The sequence below is a fragment of the Alexandromys fortis genome, unplaced genomic scaffold (assembly GCF_014885135.2).
Source record: "Alexandromys fortis isolate MF-2015 unplaced genomic scaffold, M_Fortis_MF-2015_v1.1 scaffold_102, whole genome shotgun sequence".
NCBI lineage: Eukaryota > Metazoa > Chordata > Mammalia > Rodentia > Cricetidae > Alexandromys > Alexandromys fortis.
In genome coordinates, this window is record NW_026067984.1 from 1,217,327 (window position 1) to 1,240,122 (window position 22,796).

Here is a 22,796-nt window from a genome sequence, read left to right on the forward strand (position 1 = left end):
TTCTACAGGGGATAAAAGACAATTAAAATAACTTTTTGGCTACTATTTGGAAATAGACTTCATATACTAAAGTCAGTGAAATATATATTGTTTTTAGAGGCTGTTCTCTTCAGACATTGGAAAAAGGGTGTAAAATGCCCCCCAGTTGAGAGTCATTGGATTTTTGTCAAATATGCTTGAATGATTTGGCCGGATACATGGTGCCACAGCCAGTGCATGGCGAAGCATCCTTCTGGTTTTCCACCCAGACTGGGCACTGACTTAGGTTAAGAGAGCTATGCCCTCGCTTATCTCAGAGCTCCTTTGTAAAGCCCGTTGGAGCACTGAGAGTAACAGCAAAGCTCTCTGTCTGAAAACTACTTCTTGCAGGGTGGTGGTGCACACTTTGAATCCCAGCACTCTGGAGGCAGAGACAGGTGGATCTTGTGAGTTTAAGGCCAGCATGTCTACAGAGCTAGTTCCAGAACAGTCAAGACCACACAGAGAAACCAAGTTTAGAGGAAAAAAAATTAATAAAAGGAAAGAAAAAGAAAGTTATTTCTTGTCACAAACCAGTGAGTTGAACCAGAACAGCCTTCTTGCACAAGCACACGTACAGATCTGGAGACCCTGTGACTGTCTCATCCCTCCCCACCTGGAAGCCCCTGTGCCTATCAGTCACTATCATGATTAGTGATGGAGACAGCCATTTTGTTAACTTTTTTTTTTTTATTGTAGACCTGAGTTTTCCCAGGATAAGGAGCTAGTGAAATCTCCTCGGAGCTTCACAGGTAGAGAGGTTCCCAGAATGATTCGGAAGCCATAAGATAAGAAGATTAAAGTACAGCCCAAGGGCAAAAGAAGCTTTCTCTCAAGTTGCTCATCACGTGGCTCCCTCTCTATTATAGGTGACAGCTGCCAATCAGCCAAGACTCTTGAGGTACTCATCACTCCCAAGTTCCACCCAAAGGCAATTTTAGCTGTCTTAATTTAGCATTAATCAAACAATTCCAAGATGAGGTGACTTCTGGAGAAGGATATTGATAACACTGTGGAACATACACTTGGATGGAGTAGTTATAGGTGCAGGGGTTTGAAAAGGTGTTTTATGCAAACCCCAAGCATATTTGTTCTGGATGAAAAGTGGCCAAACCCACTATTTTTGTGGAAAATTTTCTAGTAAGTGGTAAACCAAGTCCTAATTCATATATTGCCAGATGTCCCATTGAAGGATTTAATGGCGAAGTGGATTTAGTATTCCTCTGTATAACTGATAGTGTAAAGAGAATGAGGCATGGCTAAAAAGCACAACTTTCTCTCCCTCTCTGTATATATGGGTATGCACAGAAGCATGTATGCATCCCTGTTCTTAATCTACCCTTCATTGTAGAGTATATGATATTTGCTAAGTGCGAACTCTGTATAGACCTTAGTATCATCAGCTGTTTCAATTGCTTCCCTCATGATCACACTATAGGTTCACTCTCCTTCAATTAATGCTTAGCTGATTCAAGTCCGACAGGATAAAACAGAAATATGGCAAATGGACTAAGAGCAAGACGGAGAGTTTTAATCTCAGGGAAAATTACTTACACAACAGTCGGCTGTTATATTTTGATGTGACTGTGAGGTGTGCAATCGAAATATTTATTAGAAAGAGCAGTCTATGTTCTTCCTTTGAGACATCTTTGAGTACTGTGTACTCAGCTTGGCCTAAACTCCTGCTCTTACAACCTCACAGCCTCCAGAGTGATGGTATTGCAGACATGCACCGGTATAATGGACCAAAAGCATCATCTTAATTGTATTTAAACATAAACACAGCTTGACTTTAGAACAGGGAAGCCTAGGAGAAATAAATGTAAACTATATATACAATTTTAAGGGATTGTTTAGAATCTACATTAAAGAACTAAAATAAATATCAAGTGACTTTTGTTTTAATGATAAATTTGACCAGATTCAACACACCCAAAATACTAATGTTATGCTTTGTGTGTTAAATGTTCCTCACAGTCTCGTATGTTTGAACACTTGCTCTTCAAGTGGTGGCAGTTTTCTGGGAGGCTGTGGAACGCTGACAAAATGGGGACCAGTTGGAAGAGGTTATTCATGGGGTAACCAGGCTTTCAGGGGCATAGTCTCTCCTATTCCCTGTCTTATCTCTGTTCTAAAATGGCCAGCTGGGAGGAATGTGAGCAGGCTTCCACTATCACAGGTACAAGGGCACCCATCGTACCTTGTCTGTTGCTGTAGACTGTATCCTAAAACCATTAGTCAAAATAAGTAGCTCTGCCTTAACTTACTCATTGTCAGGGGTTGGGCCGCAGTAAGAAGAAAAAAATAACTAATATGTGAAGAAGGGAAGCAAACACGACCGTTGGAAATACACTGTTTGCATGTGTGAAATTCTCAAGAAACAAGGGGATATTGAGTACATTAAAAAGCAAAATAATGAATAAGTTAAACTGGTACCAGATATAGAGTCCTTGCTGTGACTGCCTCACTGAGTGATTCATACGCCTTTGGAACTAGCTTGTGGGAGGAATGTGGAAGCTAAGACCTGAAGGCTGGAGAAGCCCTACAGTGCTGTGAGCAGAGATTAATGGGCCATCTGGAGGGAACTCAGATCAGGACACAGATAAAAGTGTGGACCGGAAAGGCGGGCCTCCTAAGGTTATGGAGAAAAACAAGGGCTCTGTCGGGAACTGGGCTAGATGTCATTCATGTTATATCATGGCAAACAAACCCGGCTGTGAGTATCCAAAAACTCAAGCGATTATAAAATGCAGAGCAATGGACTAATTTGTTTGGTGGAGGAAATTCCAAGACAATAAATCATGGAGCTGGTGGCATGTTTAGACCACATCTACTCTGATTTTAGTGAAAGAGGTTTCTAAAAATTGGAATAGAAAGATAAGAATAAAAAGTGTCGTTGGTGAGAAAAAGAGCACGAACAGATTTAAAGTTGTGGGTAGAGCCTGTTGTTGACTAAGGGCTTGTATTATTGAAGAGATTCGTGACGTTAAGAAAACTCTCAAAAATGCCTTGACTCCTCGATGAAGAGCTCCAGAGAGTAAACTAATCTGTGAAACTATCAGAGAAAGAAAGAGAGGGAGGGAGGGAGGGAGGAAGAGAGAGAGAGAGAGAGAGAGAGAGAGAGAGAGAGAGAGAGAGAGAGAGAGAGAGAACAAGGAGCCTCTCCCCTAAGGGCACCCTGCTCCTCAGCAGGACTTCCCACAGAAGTGTTGCCACAGGGCATCCTTGAAGGCACACAGAGGCCACTGTGGTCCAAGGGGGTCTATTTCCAGCTATCAGCAGAAATTGGCATGGTACATACAGTACTGATTTATAAACATGAAAACTCTAAGAGTTAGGGGGTCATAGAGACTTCCATCAAGGTTCCAAAGAGCCACCAAGGTCAGGCAGTATGAAGTAAGGTCAGATTCCCCCATGGAGCTCCTGAGACAGCTACATGTAAAGCTGTAGGGGGGAAACAGAGACCCCAGTATCCTGGAGATGTCTGTGGGAAGTCCACAGAGGAGAATGGAATTTATCAGGAGGAACTGTCCTGAGAGAGACCATGTGTGTTGCAGGCATCACAGCTGGAAGAGTGGGGCTACCCATTCCTGTTGGAGTTTGGATGATGCTATTGTGATCCCACAGATGCCAGACATGGACTTCAAGGTTTGTTTTTGTCCTTCTGTGTTTTTTTCCCCCAAAGATAATGCTTAGTCTGCTTTATTGTGTTAGAAATGCACAACTTAATTAATTAATTAAAAATGAAAATAGATTCTTCTCTTATTCAATACCTCCCAAGCATAGCTTCCCTTCACTTTCATTCCCTCCAACTCTCCCACCTCCCTTATCCTGCAGACCTACTCCCTCTGTTTCCTCTTCAGAAAAGAGCAGGCAACCAAGAGTCAACAATCAAACAGGACAAAGCAAGATATGATAAGACTAAGAAAAAGCCCTCATGTCGAGGCTGGACAAGGCAACCCCACAGGAGGAAAAGAGTCCCAAGAGCAGGCAAAAGAATTAGAGATACACCATCCCCACTGTTAGGAGTCCCACAAAACACCAAGCTATCAGCCATATATGCGGAGGACCTGGTGCAGACCCATGAAGGCCCTGTGCTTGCTGCTTCAGTCTCTATGAGCCCTGCTTAGTTGATTCAGTGGGCCTTGTTCTCCAGGTGTCCTCCATCCCCTCTGACTCCTACAACATTTCTTCCCCCTCTTCTGCGGGGCTCCCTGATCTTCTAGTGGAGGTGCCCAATAGATACCTTTCAATTTAGACTCTCTCTGCATAATGTTTGGCTATGAGTCTCTACATCCACTCTCATCTACTACCAGAAGAAACCTTTCTGATGATGATTGGACAAGGCACTAATCTATGAGGACAGCAGAATATCATTGGAATGATTTCACTGATTTTTTTTATTTTAAAAACAGTCATGTTTGGATAAATCCTAGGTCTCTGGTCTGTCCAGTTTCCAGTTCCTGGCCATCCAGGCAGTGTAGGCGTGACCTCCTTCTCATGGGGTGGGCCTTGAGTTTAAATAGACATTGGTTGACCACTCAAACACATTCTGCACCATCATTGCCTCAGAACATTTCTCAGGCAGCTCAGGGTTTTGTGACTGCGTTGGCATCCAGCTTTCTCTTTTTGTAGTCTGCAGAGTGCTTTCTCTCACCAGAGAGATTGTAATGCAAGGTGAAGGCTCCAGGCAGGCACCAGCTTGACCCCTGATATTCATTGGGTTGTATGGATGTTGTCCTTGGCAACAAGGCCCTGCTGAGAGTTTTCAGAGAGCCACCTTCTGTTCTAGCATCAGCCTGGGTTGTTTAAGGATCTCAACAAGATAATTGGTTGGCCAATAACTCAACCAAAGGCAACCCAGTCTGACCACTGGAAACCTTGCCTGGTTACAAAAGATGGCCAGTTCAGACTCCATGTAAATGACTTATTTTTGACTGTGAAAGTTCACATGAGATCACCTTGAGTGTGGAAGAGGCTTTGGACTTTTGGATAAGATGAAATCAAGAGACTTAATGTTGCCACATTAAAAACATTAGTAACAACAATGAAAGTTACTGTTTATTACCACCATTTGGCAAATGTAATGAGATTTTAAGAAGATGAAGTTAGGAGAGTCACCCTTCCCTAAGTATACAGTTCTTTTAATGGAATTCTTTATATTTAATTAAGATAATCACACTGCCTTCATTTCTCTCATTACATTTCAGATGAGTACAACCATGCACCACACTATGGGAACATCTGATCTACTCCAGGCTCAACTGGTGATGGAAGTCTTTCAAAATATTGATGGGTGTGTTGACATGTGCTTGTAATCCCAACACTTGGGAGCCAGAGTGGGAGAACCAGGAGTTCACGGCCCCCTATCTATTCTTTGGAAGCCATCTCATGGAGGAGGAGGACCTGCCAGTCTTCTCATGGAGGAAGACGCTTCCTTTGACTCGTGAAAAAAAATCTATATCTGAAGTGGATGTGGGAAGATGGGCCCCCTTTGGAAACTTATTGGGATTCAGGCCATTGTGTAAACAAACTGACGCATCTTATAGTTTGTTAGCTAGACTGGCAACTTCTGTAGCAGCCTAGAGCCATTACTGGGCTCTTGTTTTTTTTTTTTTTCTCTCTGCTCAGTTTCTCAATTGAATAGCTACTCATGTTCTCTTCTCGGGGTGGTTCTGTGGACGCTGCTCTCTGATTTGCCGTGCTGTCCCTTCCTTTCTGTCTCATTTAATGACTTTATGTAGGCACCCTGCCTCTGCTAGGCTGTAGTTAGACAGTCTTTTCTCAAGAATCATTGATTTAGTTAGAAAGCTGTGCACGGCTGCACTAATGGGTGGTCTGACGCTCTTAAATTTCGTGGGCGTTCCAGAGATTTTAACAATGTGCATAATGACCCATCTTACGCCAGTTCTTATCAAAAGGCTGTTTTGAACCCACCTTTGCTGCTAAGAGGAGTTTTCAGTTTTATCTGTTATTGTTGAGGCTAAGACGCAGCTGCAAACATAGTTGTTTTAAGTCACTGAGCTTCTAGACTCAGTTATTTCTTCTTTCAAAATTTCGATTCTTAAAAACAGAGCTGTTACTGTTGTCTGGGTATGGATTGCAGGCACATGCCATGGGGTACATGTGCAGACAAAGAGCAGCTTTGCTCAGTTTGTTCTCTCTTTCTAGAGTGCCAAGGATGCAACTTGGGTGTCAGACTTTTGGGGCAAATGACTACTCACCGACTCCTCTCTCTTCTCACCCCTTTGTCAAGTTGGCTAACAGTTAAAAAGCCAATTTTTTTTTTTGTAAAAGTGTGTGAATCATGGAAACGAGCATCCATCATTAAGTTGGTGTGAACTCTAGTCCTAGGATTATAAATTGATTGACATCATCTGCTTGCCAAGTTATCCTTGGTAACAATATCAATAAACGCCTATCATGCTTGACAAGCTCCCTAGTCTGAGAGCCTGTCTTCCTGGCTGTCACCAGTCTTGGTGCTAATACTTCCTGCACACATGTTTTATGCGGGTTATTATATAATGCACCCTGTAAACAATACCATGCAAATGATAACACACCACATCTAGCAATCAACTTCACCGTCAGTTAGCATATGCTAGGCTGTGGTACATGGACGACCAGCCCCCGCTCAGAGCTATTCCTCACATTGGGATCCCTAGAGACTCCAGCAGACAGGACTCTGTGCCACAGTTGTGCGTGGGGGAAGCGACAAGCAATGCCAGAGGCTTAAATCCCAGAGGCAACTGTTTAATGAGAGGCCGCTTCTCATCTGTGTCCTCAAAACGTTTTCTGTTTCTCTGAAAAATCCGTCAAACATTATGTCAAATAATTTTTCACAGTTTCTTTGATTTAATCTTTAAAAACTAACTTTTTTCTTCATGATTACAGAAATATTCAAGCCTCTTATGTAGCCTCTTGTTTCAATGTAAATGGGCAATTTGATGATAAAATATTACGTACTAATGAATATTTCTACAAAATTTGAAATATCTTTAATATATGATATGTTCTTATAAATAGTGGAATACGCCTCTGTATTATATACTTTAAAAACATGTAACTAGTTCCCTAAGAATTTCATACATGTCTTTACCATATTCATTTCTCTCTGCCAGCTGTTCCCACATATGAAGGAATTTTTAAATGAGTAACTAACTTGATGGCTTCCCAGTTTGGGATGAAGGAATCTTATGACTTTTCACCTCCCACTGTTAAACATCATTCTCACTACAAAGAGAAAGAGAGAGGAATTATTTTGAGCTGAATATGCATGGTGATGGCCTGGGAATGTGGATTCAGGTTGTCCCAGTCCCATGGTCCAGTGTGGAGGTAGATATGCACATCCGTCCTCAGTGACAGAAGACAGTCAGCAATGGAGTGTTTTCTCAAGATGTTGGTAGGAGCGTTAGGGAGGCGGGTCACAGCACAGTGTGGAGAATTGTGTGGCCGGTGCGAGAGGATGGCATGCTCAGCTTCTATGTTGGGAGAAGTCATGCGTCCATTGATGCATTCCGGAGTCGTGACCTGATCGTTGAAAGGATGCTAGGTCAGGCAATCATAGCTATTCAGGGGGACAAAAAGGAGCCAAGATAAGTTAGCTTGGGATCTGTGGTGTTTTAACTCTTTATAATCAGAGTTTTAATCATTCACCCTTTCGGCATCTTTTTTTTTTAAAAAAATTACGCTTCATTATATTTATGAGTGTGCTATATGTGTGGGAGGGTGTTGGCGCGCTTGTGCCGCTGTACGTGTGTGGAGGTAAGGAGACAGCATGAGAGAGCTGGGTCCTTCTCTTGACCTTATGTAGGTCAGGAGATGGCACTCATGGAGTCAGGCTGAGTGGCAAGTGCTTTTCCAGGAACTCCAGCTCACAGCCCTTCTTCCTCTCAGCTGTGCTCACAAGCCAGCTGCTTTATAGGGTCATCCACTTCCCAGTTTGGAGTTGGCCAGGCTCACGGAAGTGCGGATGGCAGGAGTCCAATCCCACGGAGGTCTTCTGCCTCACCCCTGTTTATAATCCTTCACCCCAGCCTTTCTCACCTGTTCTCTTCCTGGTTTCGCTTGGCTTAGAAAGACTTTCTGTGTGCTTTACTAAATGGCTGCTAATGGTTTTTCTCTTTTAAGCTCTGTGCTCTGCAGAGCAAGGAAACATCTTCTAGGGGCTCTCAAGAACTGTTGACACCAGTTCCTGACAAGGCTATATTTTAAATATAAACTAAGAATTGTGTCTAGGGGCTCATGACCACCAACGGCCTTACTGATCTGAGGTTACATTATGAACTTGATTATTATAAGATAATATGGGACACAATCGTTGGTCAACAATTGTCCAAAAACTTGGAGGACAAATTTTTGTTTTAACCACTGTCTTGAAGTTTTCTAGGCCAGTGAGTATTAAAAAAACAGTCATATTAAACATGAAAAAGACGTGGGTGCTCTTAAGAGTTAGTAGGGTTGGGTGTGTTGACTCCCATGCGCAAACCTAGCACTAGGGAGGTTGAAACAAGAGGATTCTGTCTTAGAGGCCAGCCTAGAATACATGGTGAGTTACAAGTCAGTCTTGGGTAGATACTAAGACCTTCTACTAAAACCTAATAAAACAGAGTAACAACAACCATAAAAAAAGAACAAAACAAAGTAACAGTGGGAATGGGTGAGAGAAGAGTGGGATGGGGGAGTGGAGTAGTGATACAGGAAAAGAAACCGTCACAGGGAAACCCAGACATCAATGTGTGGATCGTCAGCCAAGTCGAATGAGGCTGCTGCCTTGTCTTGTGAGCTGGTGTTCATAACACACATGGACTGTATCTATAACCATCCCAAAAGTCACCACGCAGATGCTAATAAAGGATTATGTAACGATGCAATTACGCTCCTGATTTTTCTACATGAAGGCAGATGATTCTGTTATATTACATTTCCTCTGTGACTTAAGAATCTTTAAACGCTGCTAATTATGTAGCTTGTTGGAGTAAGCAGCCCTGGCTGTGAGGACAAAGACACGTCCTTTCCTTCTCACTTAGTCTTTAGAGGGAATCTCTTTAACTGGAGCTCCTGGGACATCTCGTCTACGCTTCAGATAACTTTCTCTTACTTGTGTTTGGGTACCAGGCAGCAGCCATAGGAATTTCTCACCTACTGTGAGGTTAGCAGACCACAGCCCACAACTCCATCAGAGTGTGAAAAAGCTAATGAAGACAGACTCTGGGCTACTTGCTTGCACCACGTCCTCAGGTGGCTCTTCCCTTTCTGCAGTACAAAGGGCGGTCTTCTCCACTGTCGGCCTCCCTGAAAACACGTGAATTAGTCACATACTTATAGCAATCAAATATCTTACTGCATCATTTATACACATGCAAGGCGCATGTAGGTGTTGGGACCAGGTGCAGTGGAGGGTAGATGCTGGGTGCACAGTGACCTCAGTCCTACCAGAGTCCGGCAAGACATGGGATTACGCCAACAAGCCGTGCTATTAGTAGAGTCTTAAGAGTTCTCCCCTACCAGAAGGCATGTGATGTGACAGAATCGATCTGTCTTCATGTAGAAAACCCTGAGCTTAGTTGTGGAGTTATATAATGCTTTCTTAGCGTTTACATGGTAACCACGGTGATGGTTGCAGCTACATTCCATGTGTGCCATACACGCCATGTGTTCAGGGGAAGCCATGCTAGAAACACCAGGAGAGAAGCAGGGACTAATGAAGGCATTGATGAAATGAAAAGGATAGCTGGGCTCCAGACCGACGGCTAGCTAGGTTTACTTAGTGTGCCAGACCGCTTGCCTTTGAGGTTGCTTTGGACCAGATGATGAGAGATCTCAGACATCCTCTGGTACTGAGTAGCTGTGATGGAGCTGGAGGAGAAGAGCCGGGGAAGATGGTGCTGTATCACAGGACTGGGAAGAACAGCTGGAATATACAGTGGGGAACACAGGCGCTCCATTCCAGTCTACTCAGCCAGCAGCCAACCCCGCCGATTTTCACATCTACCGTGGCCGCACACAAATTGCTTTCCTTTGTGTTAGCAACTATTCATTAGCTCCAACAATTTATTCATTCTGTTAATTTTGGCCAAATGACTTGAAAGTCCACCGAGCACAGTAGTACTTTTCAGACTTTTGAGCGGAAGAGAAAACATCACAAAAACGAACTTCTGGGTTGGGCCGTTATTAAGACTGTGCTTAGTTATGAAGTGAAATATTAAATCCTAAAATGTAACCTCATCCAAAGATAATGCCACAACAACAACAAAATCCTTTTTATCTCATTTAACCTGTGCAACTGAAGGGATAAATTCCAGAGAGACAAGTAGTGGAGTCTGTGAAATAAGCATATGCTGTCACTTAAAAAAAAACAACCCTGCTTCTGTAAATATAAAAATATATGAAGTGTGAAATCAGTGGAAACTAAGCTTCAACATAGATACATAATAATTTGCAGTTTCAAATCCTTAATTACTAAGTGAAAATAATTCCTTTGGATGTTACTGTATACCATATACAATTTAGGAAACTAATATGTGGTACATGTATTGCACTCATAATATCATTTACTTTCTGTGTAGTAAATATTTAGTACTCTCAGGTGTGTTGGGTTTTGGTTCAAATGCTATTTATTATACTACCATAGAAAATGTCAAGAGATACTTCAGATTGTACATTTTAACACATGGTTTCAGCTCAACAAAAATTATACATAATTGGTGGAAAGCATAGCTGCATTGCTGTGAATGTGCTTAGAAAAATTAATTTCATATATACTGCTTATTTTTAAAGTTCTAGAAAAAATCTATAAATATGTGTGAAAATAATTTTCTTTGGAGACAGAATCTTATCGTCTATTCCTAGGTCTTGAACGTGTGACCCTCCCGTCTCAGCTCCCGAGTGCAGGGATTATAGTCACCATACCTGGCTTTCTGCATGTGAATTTAACATGCGCTTTTCTTTAACTGCAATACAATTTCTTTAATTGTATGTTACATTGAACTGGAAAAACTCACATTCTTTCCAAAATTGCCAAGCTAAAAATAAGTAGTCATGCCTAAACTTCTAAATATGAAGACAAAAAAGAGACCCAGTATGCTGATGCTAGGCATACGTTGGATGTTTAAGAATGGATGCTGGGGCCAGAGAGATGGTTTGGCATGTAAAAGTGCTTGCTGAACAAGCCTGCCAACCTCAGAGTCTGAGCCCCAGAACTCACGAGGTAGAAGGACGGAACAAGCTCCTGAGGGGTCCTCCGAATTCCACACAGACACAGTGGCTCGAGATAAGTAAAATAAATATTAAAGTCCTAAGAACACAACAAAGCAACGATAGGTACTACCTCACCATTGCTTAGTAAAGTTCACTTCAGGACACTTGGGTCCGAAGATAAATTTCTGGGCTAGAGGTATGAACATATTTATTCTCTTTAACAACAACCGAAGATTTTATTCGTTTTCTAAATCACAGCATTTGTGCCCTTACTGGATCCATCTGACAGCTTGGACAGTGGCTTTTAGAGAAGCAGAGACCCTGGGGGTAGGCCCAGTGGTGTGTGGCTTAGCAATCTCTTCTGGTTGCTCACCATGCTCAGACAAGCTTGAGAACCTCTGGCTGAGAAGGGCCTGAGATCCAAGCATTACACATACATGAATACACACATGTACAAAATGGGGCAGCTTTTCCGTTTCTTGTTGTTTAAGTTTTTCGTGATTTAACCAAAGGTCAAGGGTGTCCCTAGAATGTGCTGTAGTAAGAAAGCAAAGGTGGAAATGAACGGGGGTGGGGGGGAGGGTACATTCCTTTTGTGCTTTTTCTTTGTTTTTCTGAGAGCAAAATAAATATTCATGTATGAACCATGAATTTTGCAATTTTGATGATTTTTGCACACAAATAAAATGTTCTTATATTGAAATTTAAAACTGGAATTGTATCACATAAAGATTAATGCCAAAATTCATGCTAACAATTTAAATTTGTAATTTTTCCTTTCCTATTACCATAAAGACACACAGAGAGTAGATATATACATTAATTTTATATACTATTTTATAGCATATTAAACATATTATTAAAAATGGAAATGCCCTCCTAGTTTTTGAAGAAAACCAAGCTTCGTTTTGCACCTAGTCTGCAGGACCCACCCATCTCTGTGTCTGAGCTGGCACAAGGCAGCACACAGGAGCCAGCATCCCTTCTCTCTTATGAGTCCATGATGGACTGGATGAGGCCGTGACACCTGCTCTGGAAACACCACTGTCCCCAAGTGTTCATTCTAGGTCAATCTTCAAACAATGAGTCTACTGAATGGGGGATATTACATAGTGCTTCCGATGCTCAACGATCCGGGTTTCGTTCTCACAACACAGACACGGGTGCATGTACACGTGCACGCATGCATGCACACACACCCAGACAGAGAGACAGAGACACAGAGATACGCAGAGACAGAGACACAGAAGACAGAGACAGAGAGAAAGAGGCAGAGACAGAAACAGACAGAGAAACAAGCAGCTTCCTTTTCTAAGCTATTCCGTTACAAAGACTGTTTTCACCCACACCCGTTCCCTTATCATGGGGTTCATTTGCTGCCCCCCCCCAACTCAGAAAACAGGGTTTGATGCTGTTCTCTGGCAGAGCTGGTCACTGGGAAGCGGGGCCTTGTGCACGTGAGCAGGCACTCAGCACTGAGCCGCTTTCCCGGTCCAACTGCGATGGTTTGAAAATCAAACTGAAATGTCGTCATGGGCTCTGCCAAGGAGAAGTGTGAAAATGTTTGACCTTAAATGACATTGCTGTTAGCTTCGCAATTCATTTAAGACAAATATTAAATATGGCTTCAGTAATAATAAGGAAATGCCTGTTTGCGGTGATGAATTATTCTGTGGCTCCAAGAAATAAGACATTTAATTGGGGACGAATTGAATTGAGCTTTTGTTATTTTTTTGCTTAAAGTGGCTAGTAAACCATATTTCCTTTTCCTTAATGGACCCTCGCAGCTTCTCATTGAGCACCTCAGGTGTCTTCTCAGCGTCTGCCTTGTTGTGAAGACACGCTCCTTTGTATGCTTTGGTTTTAGGAGGTGTTGGCAGTGCCACATCTTTTCCTACACAGAGTCCAAAGTTAAAGGACAATGTTTGCTAGAAGTGATACCAGCAACAGACCCAAGACCGAGTATAAAGGTTAGTGACGTGACTTGCTTGGTGACTTTATCGCTCAACTCAGTTTCCCCTCTTCCCTCCCATGTTCCACAACAACTTCACAACTCTATTAGTACTTGGAATATAAAGAAATAAGCTGGGATTTTTTTTTCACTCATTTGTTTACTTAGTCACTCAATCAAAAACATTTAAAGATGAAACTCTAAAATTTCAGAGAGTCTTCAATGAAACTCAGTGGATCCTTCAATTAACACCTCAACTAATGATTCTTTTGGCTCCACGCACTAGAATTCAGGGTTCCAGCCCACACAGGTTTTCGTGTCAGCGTAGAGATATATGAGCATGGATGGATGAGCTAAGTGGTCAGAGAAGGTCTCACTGCCAGGTGACTTAGCAGTAGCCTGCATGAGAAAAATGCACTTCCTCGTACTTGAGGGATATCTCCTTCTTTCTTGCTGGAACTTCCTTCCCTGACTTCTGATTTGCTCCTGCTTCCATGCCAGGGGCCTCAAAATCTTCAGAGCATGTTTTCCCGGCTCTCTTCACTTTAAAATCTCTGGCTCAGAATCGTTTTGGATGACAAATTTTTGAGGACCCAGAGAGTACCGGTTGAGTGTTGTCTCTGCTTCCTGATTGAGCTAGACATGGAGAGAGTAGCTCCAGGCTCTTGCTATCACAATCAGGGGCTGCCACTGCCACCATGCCTTCCCTGCCACCGTGGGCTGTAGCCTCACACTGTAAACCAGGATAATCCTTTCCTTCCTTAAGCTGCTTCTTGACAGATATTTAATCCCAGCAACACGAAAATTAACCAATACAGAAAACTGCTGTTGAGAAGTGGGTTATTGGGATAATCTTGACCATGTGTTTTCTAGGCTTTCAGACTAGTTTAGTGGCGGTTACATGGGAGAGTTTGGAACTGTGGATGGAAGAAGCTTTAGAATGCTGTAAACAGAAATTAAGGGACTGTTCTGGAAGTTTGGAAGACCAGAACACCAAGAGACATGTGGGTAGTGAAGGCTTGCCTTAGGAGATTTTGAAAGGGAGGGAACACAGACCCTACAGGGAGTCTGCCTCTGCTGCAAAGGCTTGAGTGAGTCTAGATTTAACCTAAAAGACTAAGTTGTTTGGTGGAGGAAATAGGCAGACAACAAACATTCAGGCTGTGGTGTGGTTAATGCTCACTGACCTGTGCCAGATTTATGGTGAGAGAATGGAGCAAAAAGACATGGCAGTGTGAAATCTGGTGAGAGAAGAACATGACTGAGTTTAAAGTGGAACCAGCCCAAAAGAGTTTACATATGTAAACAGAGCTGAAAAGATGGGACTTTCTAAGTCTGATAGAGCGTAGAACATGCCATCAGGATCCTAAAAGGTCAAACACAGAGCCACGGTTTTGTTTTCCCTGTTCGGGTTCAGTCTTGCTTTGGTTCAATCTTTAATTGCTCTCTTTGTATTCCTCTCACCTGCAATGGGAATGTCCACGCTGGGCTGCTGCATATTGTAAGTGTGTTTCTCATACTTACATATGCTTTCATATTTGATGATACATGTTGCTAGTTGGTGGAGCTGTTTGGGAAGGATTAGGAGGTATGGCTTGTTGGAGGAGATGCGACCCTGGGGGCAGGCCTTGAGGTTTCAAAGGCTGGCACCATTTCCAGGCAGCCCTCTCTTTGCCTTGCCCTTGTGGACCAGATGTAAGGTCTCAGCTACTGCTCTTACACCAGCCCTGTCTGCTGCCATGCTGTCCGCCAGGATGGCCATGGATGTACTCTCTGAATTGTGAGGTCCACACAAAGTGCTTATAGGTTGCATTAGTTATGGTGTCTCCACACAGCAGTAGGAAGTTAAGAGCCGGGAGTGGCACCCACCTGTAATCCCGGCACTCAGGAGACAGAGGCAGGTGGATCTCCGTGAGTTTGAGGTCTGCATGGTGAGTTCTAGGACAGCCAGAGAGCTACATAGTAAGACCCTGTCTCAAAAAAGGGAGGGGGAAGAACTCGGGCCCCTTTCCTTAGCCTCGGACCAGTGTGCTGTCTGTTTGCTTCCCGACGATTCCTACTGCTTGTGCCAACAGTATCGCTTGGGAATACATGAGAGGAGGAATGCACGCTACCCCAATTCTCTCTGCGTTTCTTTTCTCTTCAGCCTTTGATTTTTCTTGTGTAAAATATCTCCAGAGGTAGCAGCAGCATTCACTGGGCTGAAGACATGGAACCCAGCATCACCGGTATGTCTGTCTCTCCTCGCTCTCTTCCTGGGAGATCGGATCTTCTTCCCGTTCCCAGGAGTTCTCACGACCGTCACTTCCCCAACTCCTGGTGCCTCCTCTGCTCGGCCACTCCACTCTAAGGGTTTTCATCTGGCTCTCTCTCTCTTGGATATCTCCAGAAAGAGGGAGTAGGAAGCTGGTGTTGAAGGATGTGATCAATGCTTGGAAAAACTGTTCAGAAAAACAAGTCCATTTGTTGATTTCAGATTGCCAGTAAGTACTGACATCCAGTCAGTTCTCACTATAAAGAAATGCTCCCTTTCTCTCACCAGAACCTCTTGTGAAATAGCAGGGGTTAAAATAGTGTTGCATTGTAGTTTTTTTCCCTAACCTGAAGCCAGTTATTAAATTTCTCATTGCCTTCTCACTGACCAGTGAAATTGATTCTGTTTCTTTAATTTCCACAGATTTGCATATGTATGACCATCTTTTGCATCTTTTCAATATTTTTCTCATACATTTTAATGTCTAATTTTGAACTAGATGTTGAATCCTGGCAATTTTTATCAATTCATCAATTAAATGTTCTTTTTGGAGCTCTCCTGATAGAAAGGAATTAGGGATTAGGTTTATATAGAACACAATTAAGCAAAGAAATTTCAGGCAATGATACAGAATGTAAAAACAACCTATCACAGACATCAGGTTTAGAGACTCAGTATGCCTGGCTCTGAGATTGGCAGAAAAGCGTAAGGTCCATAAACTATCGAGTGCGTTCTAACTGTGTGCAGAGCCGTGCTTCTGAGAAAGCCTTAATTAGCAAGGATTAGTCAGTGGAGGGATCTGCTGCAGGGACAAAACTTTCAGCATTTTTTCTTCTTGGTCTTGGCTGTTACTTGTGCAGTGATGAGCTTCCTCATTTTTATCCCCACAAGGAATGACATTTAGGTCTGTCTCTCAGCTTCTAGTTGCCTTGTGTTCTGCATACAACTTGAGTAAGTCTAGAGTTTCAGGAAAGATTGAACAATGACATGTAAAATCATCATCGTTGGCGTTATTTAAACAATGTAAGATATTTAAGGGTCTGTAGAAAGGTACCGGCCTGAACTACCTTAGAAGAGCGTTATAGGGTGAGTTAGAGCATCTTTACTGCAGGTGGTGATGATGGGACCCTGAAGGATGAGAACGATCTTTTGGGGAGAAAGAAAAGTTTCAGTAACAGAGACAGCTCACAGATAGCGTGAGGGGTTCCTGAAGGGAGAGATGGGTGCTTCAGTTCCAGAGAAACAAGGGAATATTTATAGGTCTCTGGAGAGAAGGGTGCTGCAAGGTGAGATTTGCCTTTTATTAGAAGGACTGTTCTTGGGGACACTCCTGTTTGGAGGCATCAGATAAGAAGTAAGGCTGTAACTAATGGACATCCTGGGCTGGACAATGGGATGATGTGTGCCACAGTGGTGGAGGTGGAATCAGGGACTCTTGTTAGTATCCGCTGTTGGACCTGTAAGAAGACATAGTGTGCTACTGTGGGTAGGTGTGACTAGATTTCTCCCCGGATGCCACACCTGCTCTCTTGAGATGGATATGTCTCAAAGTGACAGGTCACGGTCTAAGATTAGATTATGAATAAAGTCATTGGGTGTTTTTATTGCTTGTGTTCTTATGTCAAAATTCAAAATGTTAACATTTCATCATAGGCAGAATTCAATGTTCCTATCTTTGTTTATTGTTCCTTTCTGTATCTATGTTCCTATCTGTATCTATGTTCTATGTTCCTATTATGCTCTTTGTTCCAATCTGTGTTTATGTTTTTATGGTGCTTTTTATGTTTTTATAGTGTTTTTTTATATCTGCCTATGTTTTACTCTGTATCTAAGTTCAGTCTGTGTCTATGGTTCCTATCTGTGTCTCTATTCCTATATGTGTCTGCTTCTCTCTGTGTCTGTGTTCAATCTGTGACTATGGCTACTGTCTGTGCTATGGTTTCTATCTGTGCCTCTATTCTTATCTGTGACTATTGTTCCTGTCTGTGTCAATTGGTTTTCTCTGGGTCTACTTTCCTGTTCATATCCGGAAGTCCTGTCTGTGTCTATATTCCCGTCTGCATGGATAGGGACAGAGGTATGAAGAGAAACACAGACACAGGTAGAAACCGTAGACACAGATAGAAACTAGAGATACAGATGGGAAGACCCAGAAAGGAACCGTGGATATGGACGGGAACATAGACACAGAAAGGAACCATAGATCCAGATGGGACCATAGACTTAGAAAGGAACATACACACAGATAGTAGCAGAGACACAGACAAGAATGTACACACAGATAGAAACATAAACACAGACAGAAACTGTAGTTACACACAGAAGCATAGAAACAGGTAGGAAGATAGACACAAATAGGAGCATAGTTACAGAATGGACAGAGACACAAATAGGAACATACACAGAGATAGGCACATAGACACAGAGAGAAGCATAGGCAGAGATAAGACCATAGAAGGAATGGACTTGTCAGTGAGAGTGAGGGCTAGCAGGCAAAGAGCAAAACCGCCCTTCCTCCACATCCTTATATAGACTTCCAGCAGAAGGTGTGGCCCAGATTAGATCTTATTTAAAGGTGTGCCTTCCCGCCTCGAAGATTCAGACTAGAGTGAATCCTCCTTCTTCAAATTAGCAAAAATCTCTCACATGTGTGCCCTCCACTTTTAACTATTAGTTCCAGATGTATAGCCAAGTTGACAACCAGAGTAGCTCTCAAGTTTTCCCGTGTCTGTGTCTGTGTTCCTATCAGTGTCTACTACTACTAGCCACTGGGCCTAGCTTGGCTTTGGAAACCTCAAGGCCCACCCTCGGTCACATACTTCCTCCAAGAAGGTCACACCTACTCCAAACAAACCTGTACCTCCTATTCTTCCAAACAGTACGACTCCCTAGAATATGCAGTCAAGTATATGAGCCAATAGGGGCCATTACTATTCAAACCACCATGTTCAATTTCCTGGCCCCCATAGGTTTGTAGATAAATTAAAATGAAAAAAATCCATTTAGTCCAACTTCAAAAGTTCTCATAGTCTATTATAGCCTCAACACTGTTTCAAAGTCCAAAGTCTCTTCTGAGACACTTGACAATCCCTTAATTTTAACCTCCTGTGAAATCAAAATCAAAAAGCAGATCACATACTTCCAACATACAATTGTACAGAACATACATTGTCATTCCAAAAGAGAGGAAAAGGATCATAGTGCGGGAAAACTGGCCAAAACCAAGACCGAAGACCAGCTGGGCAAGCTCCAAACTCTGAATCTACACATCTGATGTCAAGGCACTCTTCAGAGTTCCCACTTCTTTTAGCTTTTTTGATTGCAACACAGTTCTTTATCTTGGGTTGGTTCCACACCCTGTTAGCAGTTCTCCTTGGCAGGTGTCCCAAGACTCGGGCATCTCCAACATCTTGGGCTCTCCAACAAATCCAGCCTTCACTTTCACATCTCCACACAATGGCCTCTCTGGAGCTCTGTGCGGGGTCATCCCTGTCACATAGCTGGCCACAGCAGCTTTCCTTAGTCACATAGGCAGATCCCACAATCCCTCTCTTGTGTCTTTGATGCTGAAGAAACAACCACTCAGCTGAAGCTGCCAAGTTTTGTTGCTTGCTGCAGCTGGACATGGTCCACTTGTTCAATTACATCAGCTTTCTGTTTTCGACGATTTCTTTTATAACTTAAGTTTTTCTTTAATTCTTTTTTACAAGTTGGAAACTTGTCTGGATGGAGTCTTGTCATGAGGTCACTATTTATTTAGCACAGGCTTTAATGTTTTTTACTCCTTGAGCCCAGGACTTAGCTCTATTACACTTCCTGGTGCCCCCTTTTCTTCAACCTGCACCTCTTATTTTTCCTTACTTGCCTTGCTCCTTTTCATAGATATTCATAAGGGTGACAATGTGACACAGATAATAACCACATGACACAGTCAATGCTAGGCTGTCTTGAAATCTCCTCTGTCAAAGCCATTAATCCAGAACTCTTCAATTAAGCCTCATGGAGATATTTTAAACAAGGGCACAAAGTGGCCACATTCTTTTCCAAGATATCACAAGAACAGTCTCTAGGCCACTTATTCTTCCCCTCTGAAACCTCTTGAGCTGGGCCCTCACAATCTACACTGCTTTCAGCAGCAGTCTCCCATGCTCCTTCTAGTAACCCATAAAAACCTACCAAAAGTGTTTAATTTCTCTCCTAATCCAAAATCCTAATGTCCACTTTCCAACAAGTAGCATGGTCAGTGCCACCAACTGGGGGTCAAGTGTTCAAATCCATGAGCCCTTGGGGGACTTTCCTCATTCAAACTATGCACTTCAAACCATGAAAGCCAGAAGGTCCTGGATAGATGTACTGCAAAAACTAAGAGACCGTGGATGCAAGCCCAGACTACTATACCCAGCCAAGCTTTCATTCACTATAAATGGAGAAAACAAAATTTTCCAGGATAAAAACAAATTTAAACAATACGTAGCCACAAACTATGCACTTTGACATTTCATTGTAGTAACAGAAAATGAACTAGCATCTTCTCTCCCCCACCCACTCATTTCTAAAGCCTTCAAGACAAGTCATAGATTAATTCCATTATTATTGGGTGCAATTATTAGGGTCCAGTGTAGATTATCCCTAGGCCATGCTCACCTGCAGAAGCTACTTTTTTATAAGCACTGTGGATGCAAGGATACGGCCAACCCCTACTAAGGTTCTCTCTGTGAAGCTCTAACCCCTCTAAATAGAATCCCAGGTGCTCAGCTTCCAGGAGAATGGCTGGTCCATTCTCAATTCAAGGAGGTCTATAGACCTCAGTTGCCACATTCCCTAGGGTTTGCCCACACCACACACATTTATTGTACACACCTTCACTATCTGTGTTCCTGCCCTTGACTCTCCATCTGACCTTGGATACACATCCTACTCCCATTGATTACCCTCCTTCCCTTGCCTGGCTCCAAGATCCTGCTGTGAAAGCCTTTCCTTTATTTGAGACCTATAAGAAGAGATCCCTAGCCTGCCTTGTGGACTTGACTAGTCCCATCATGCTGTTTGTCTTCCCATGGGGCTGGGACCTGAATTCTCACTAGGGCTTCTGTTATCTGTTTTTCTGTATATGTGACCGTGGTGTTAATAACTCTTCTAACAAACTTTCCACCCCAAAGGAAAATCATCCTCGGTGCTTCCCTTGAATGTCAATCCCAAGACCTTTCAATAATAAAAAATTATTAAGGACCATTGTATGTGCAGACTCTACATTACCTTTAAGGCTATATATGGGGTATTTCACATGTGTTTAACAAAGAGGTACAGAAAGTTTTATTTCTTCTATATGGGAAGTAGAAAAGGACAAGCTCTCCTGAGTAAATTGTGACCATGGGAAAGGGTTGAAGGGGAGGGGAGAGGAAGGAAGGGGAGCAGAGAAAAATGTATAGCTCAATAAAATCAATTTTTAAAAAAAGAGGAAAAAAGAGAAAGTTTTGTTTCTTGCTGAAATCAGCAGAGTTGCTGCAGAGCTGAGAGGAATCATCAGCTTGGGGCTTTGACTGCGAGGCCGATGCCTTGTTATGGGCTGTGTTAGAGCTGATGCCATCAGATGCTCGTGTCCGCTGTTCATGAGACATCCTCGTGTTCTCGGGTGGAAGTCACCTGCCTTGGGCCCTCCTCTCCTGGGAACTGCTGTGCTCATCTGGAGTCCCTGGCTGCCTCAGGCAGCCCATATGTGGGAAGCTCTGGCTCACGCTCTGGCTCTGTCCATGTGAGTTAGTGCTGTCCTCCTCTGGGGTTGGCTGTACACAGCACATTTGAAGCCATAAAATGTGAAGTATTAAAAGGCAGATGGTTTTATTTACTCTGTCTTGGAGACTCTTCTGGAACATACCTTTAAACGACTAAAAATCTTTTTTTGCCGTGAGAAGACAGAAACTTTAAGACCTACAGTTAAGGGTGCGTTTAATGCCCACCTGGTGTCGAAGAGAATATGGACTTTGATTTATTTTGTTGTTGTCTCAGAATTGAGTCTAAAACCGAAGCTGAGAACACATGGCACTGAGGTTCTCTAAGCCACTATTAGACATTGGGGCTTACTGTATGACAGTTGTCACCATAACTTATCACCAGCCACCCTCAAATCCCCATTTCTTCGTGCTTTCCCAGAATTTGAGGGAAGGTAAACACTCAAAATTTATGGCTGATGCTCTCCCTTCCCTGCCCTGGGAGGAGGCAGTACTGCTTTTCTGTCCAAGGAGCCGAGTGATGCGTTCTCAACACCACCCTCATGCAGACCAAGGGCATCTTGGGAAAGTAGAGGTTGTCACCCTCTCCCTCCAAATATTTACTTAGGTGCAGAATCTTGAAACATGTTCTGTTGTTGAATATATGGTGTACATTTCAGCTTTTTCCCTTCACTAGGGGAAGAGAAGAAAGAGTGAGGCTGTGGTTCTGAATGTTTTGACACATGCTTGTGGTGAGGTAGGGAGTGAGTTCTTCTGTGGAGGGGCTCCTGGAGATAGAGAAGGTTCCAAACGTAGAGAGGCCCAGCCTGAAGCTTCACACGTACACCGTTGATGCAGACGCAGCCCCGTTATGGGGAGGGGCTTCATTGCATGTCCCGAGTCCCATTCTTCTCGGAATCCAGAGTGGCAAATGTCTGTGGCAAGGAAGAAACAAAGGGAGTTAGGAGGAAACCACATCCGTGCCCGCACTTTAGACACTGCATCTTTATGGGGTGACAGAGGAATAAGGCAGAAAGGAACTTTGAACCAAGTTTGATACCCAGGTTTTCAAGAGTTACGAGTCAGATTTGAGTCCTAGTTAATTGGAAACGGAGAATTGTTCTGACTATGAAGTAGCCGTGGAGTCCTTAGAATATTAATATACCAGTTACCCAGTCATGGAGGCCAGGTTAGTTCAGCCTTGTTGGTGGGTATGCTAGGAAGGCAAAGTCATCTGGGACTTAAACTACAACACATTGTGATGCCTTGACCTGGGGTGTTTGAAATCAACCTTTTTCTCTAACAAGTTTCCTTGTCATTTGCTTCATGAGGACTGTAGCTACTTTTTATGTTGTCTAGGCTATGTCTGTCCCATAGGATCTCCAATTATCAAGTATTGAAAATACTTGGTATGTGTGTGAATCTTACATTATTGCTGTAATATAGATGTGGGATATCATTCCACTACACACGTGTTATTAGTAACACTTTGGTCCCTAACCCACAGGACTGTTAGAAGGTAGTAGAAACTTCAGGTCATGTGGGAGGTCCAGCATCCAGCATCTTCTTCAATATCTGTCTTAAATGCTTTGTCGTTTTAATTGTCTAGGTCTTTCATTTCTTTGGTTAGGTTTATTCCCTGGCATTTTAATCTGTTTTTATAGTT

At 42.9% G+C, this 22,796-nt stretch overlaps 1 long non-coding RNA gene across 1 annotated transcript; it reads left to right on the forward strand.

The window, feature by feature from the left end:
* Positions 1-2,941: 2,941 nt before the first annotated feature.
* LOC126511561 (uncharacterized) lies at positions 2,942-5,631 on the forward strand. Its single transcript, XR_007594725.1, has 3 exons — positions 2,942-3,055; positions 3,576-3,666; positions 5,229-5,631. It is a non-coding gene; the product is annotated as an uncharacterized lncRNA (long non-coding RNA).
* Positions 5,632-22,796: the final 17,165 nt, after the last annotated feature.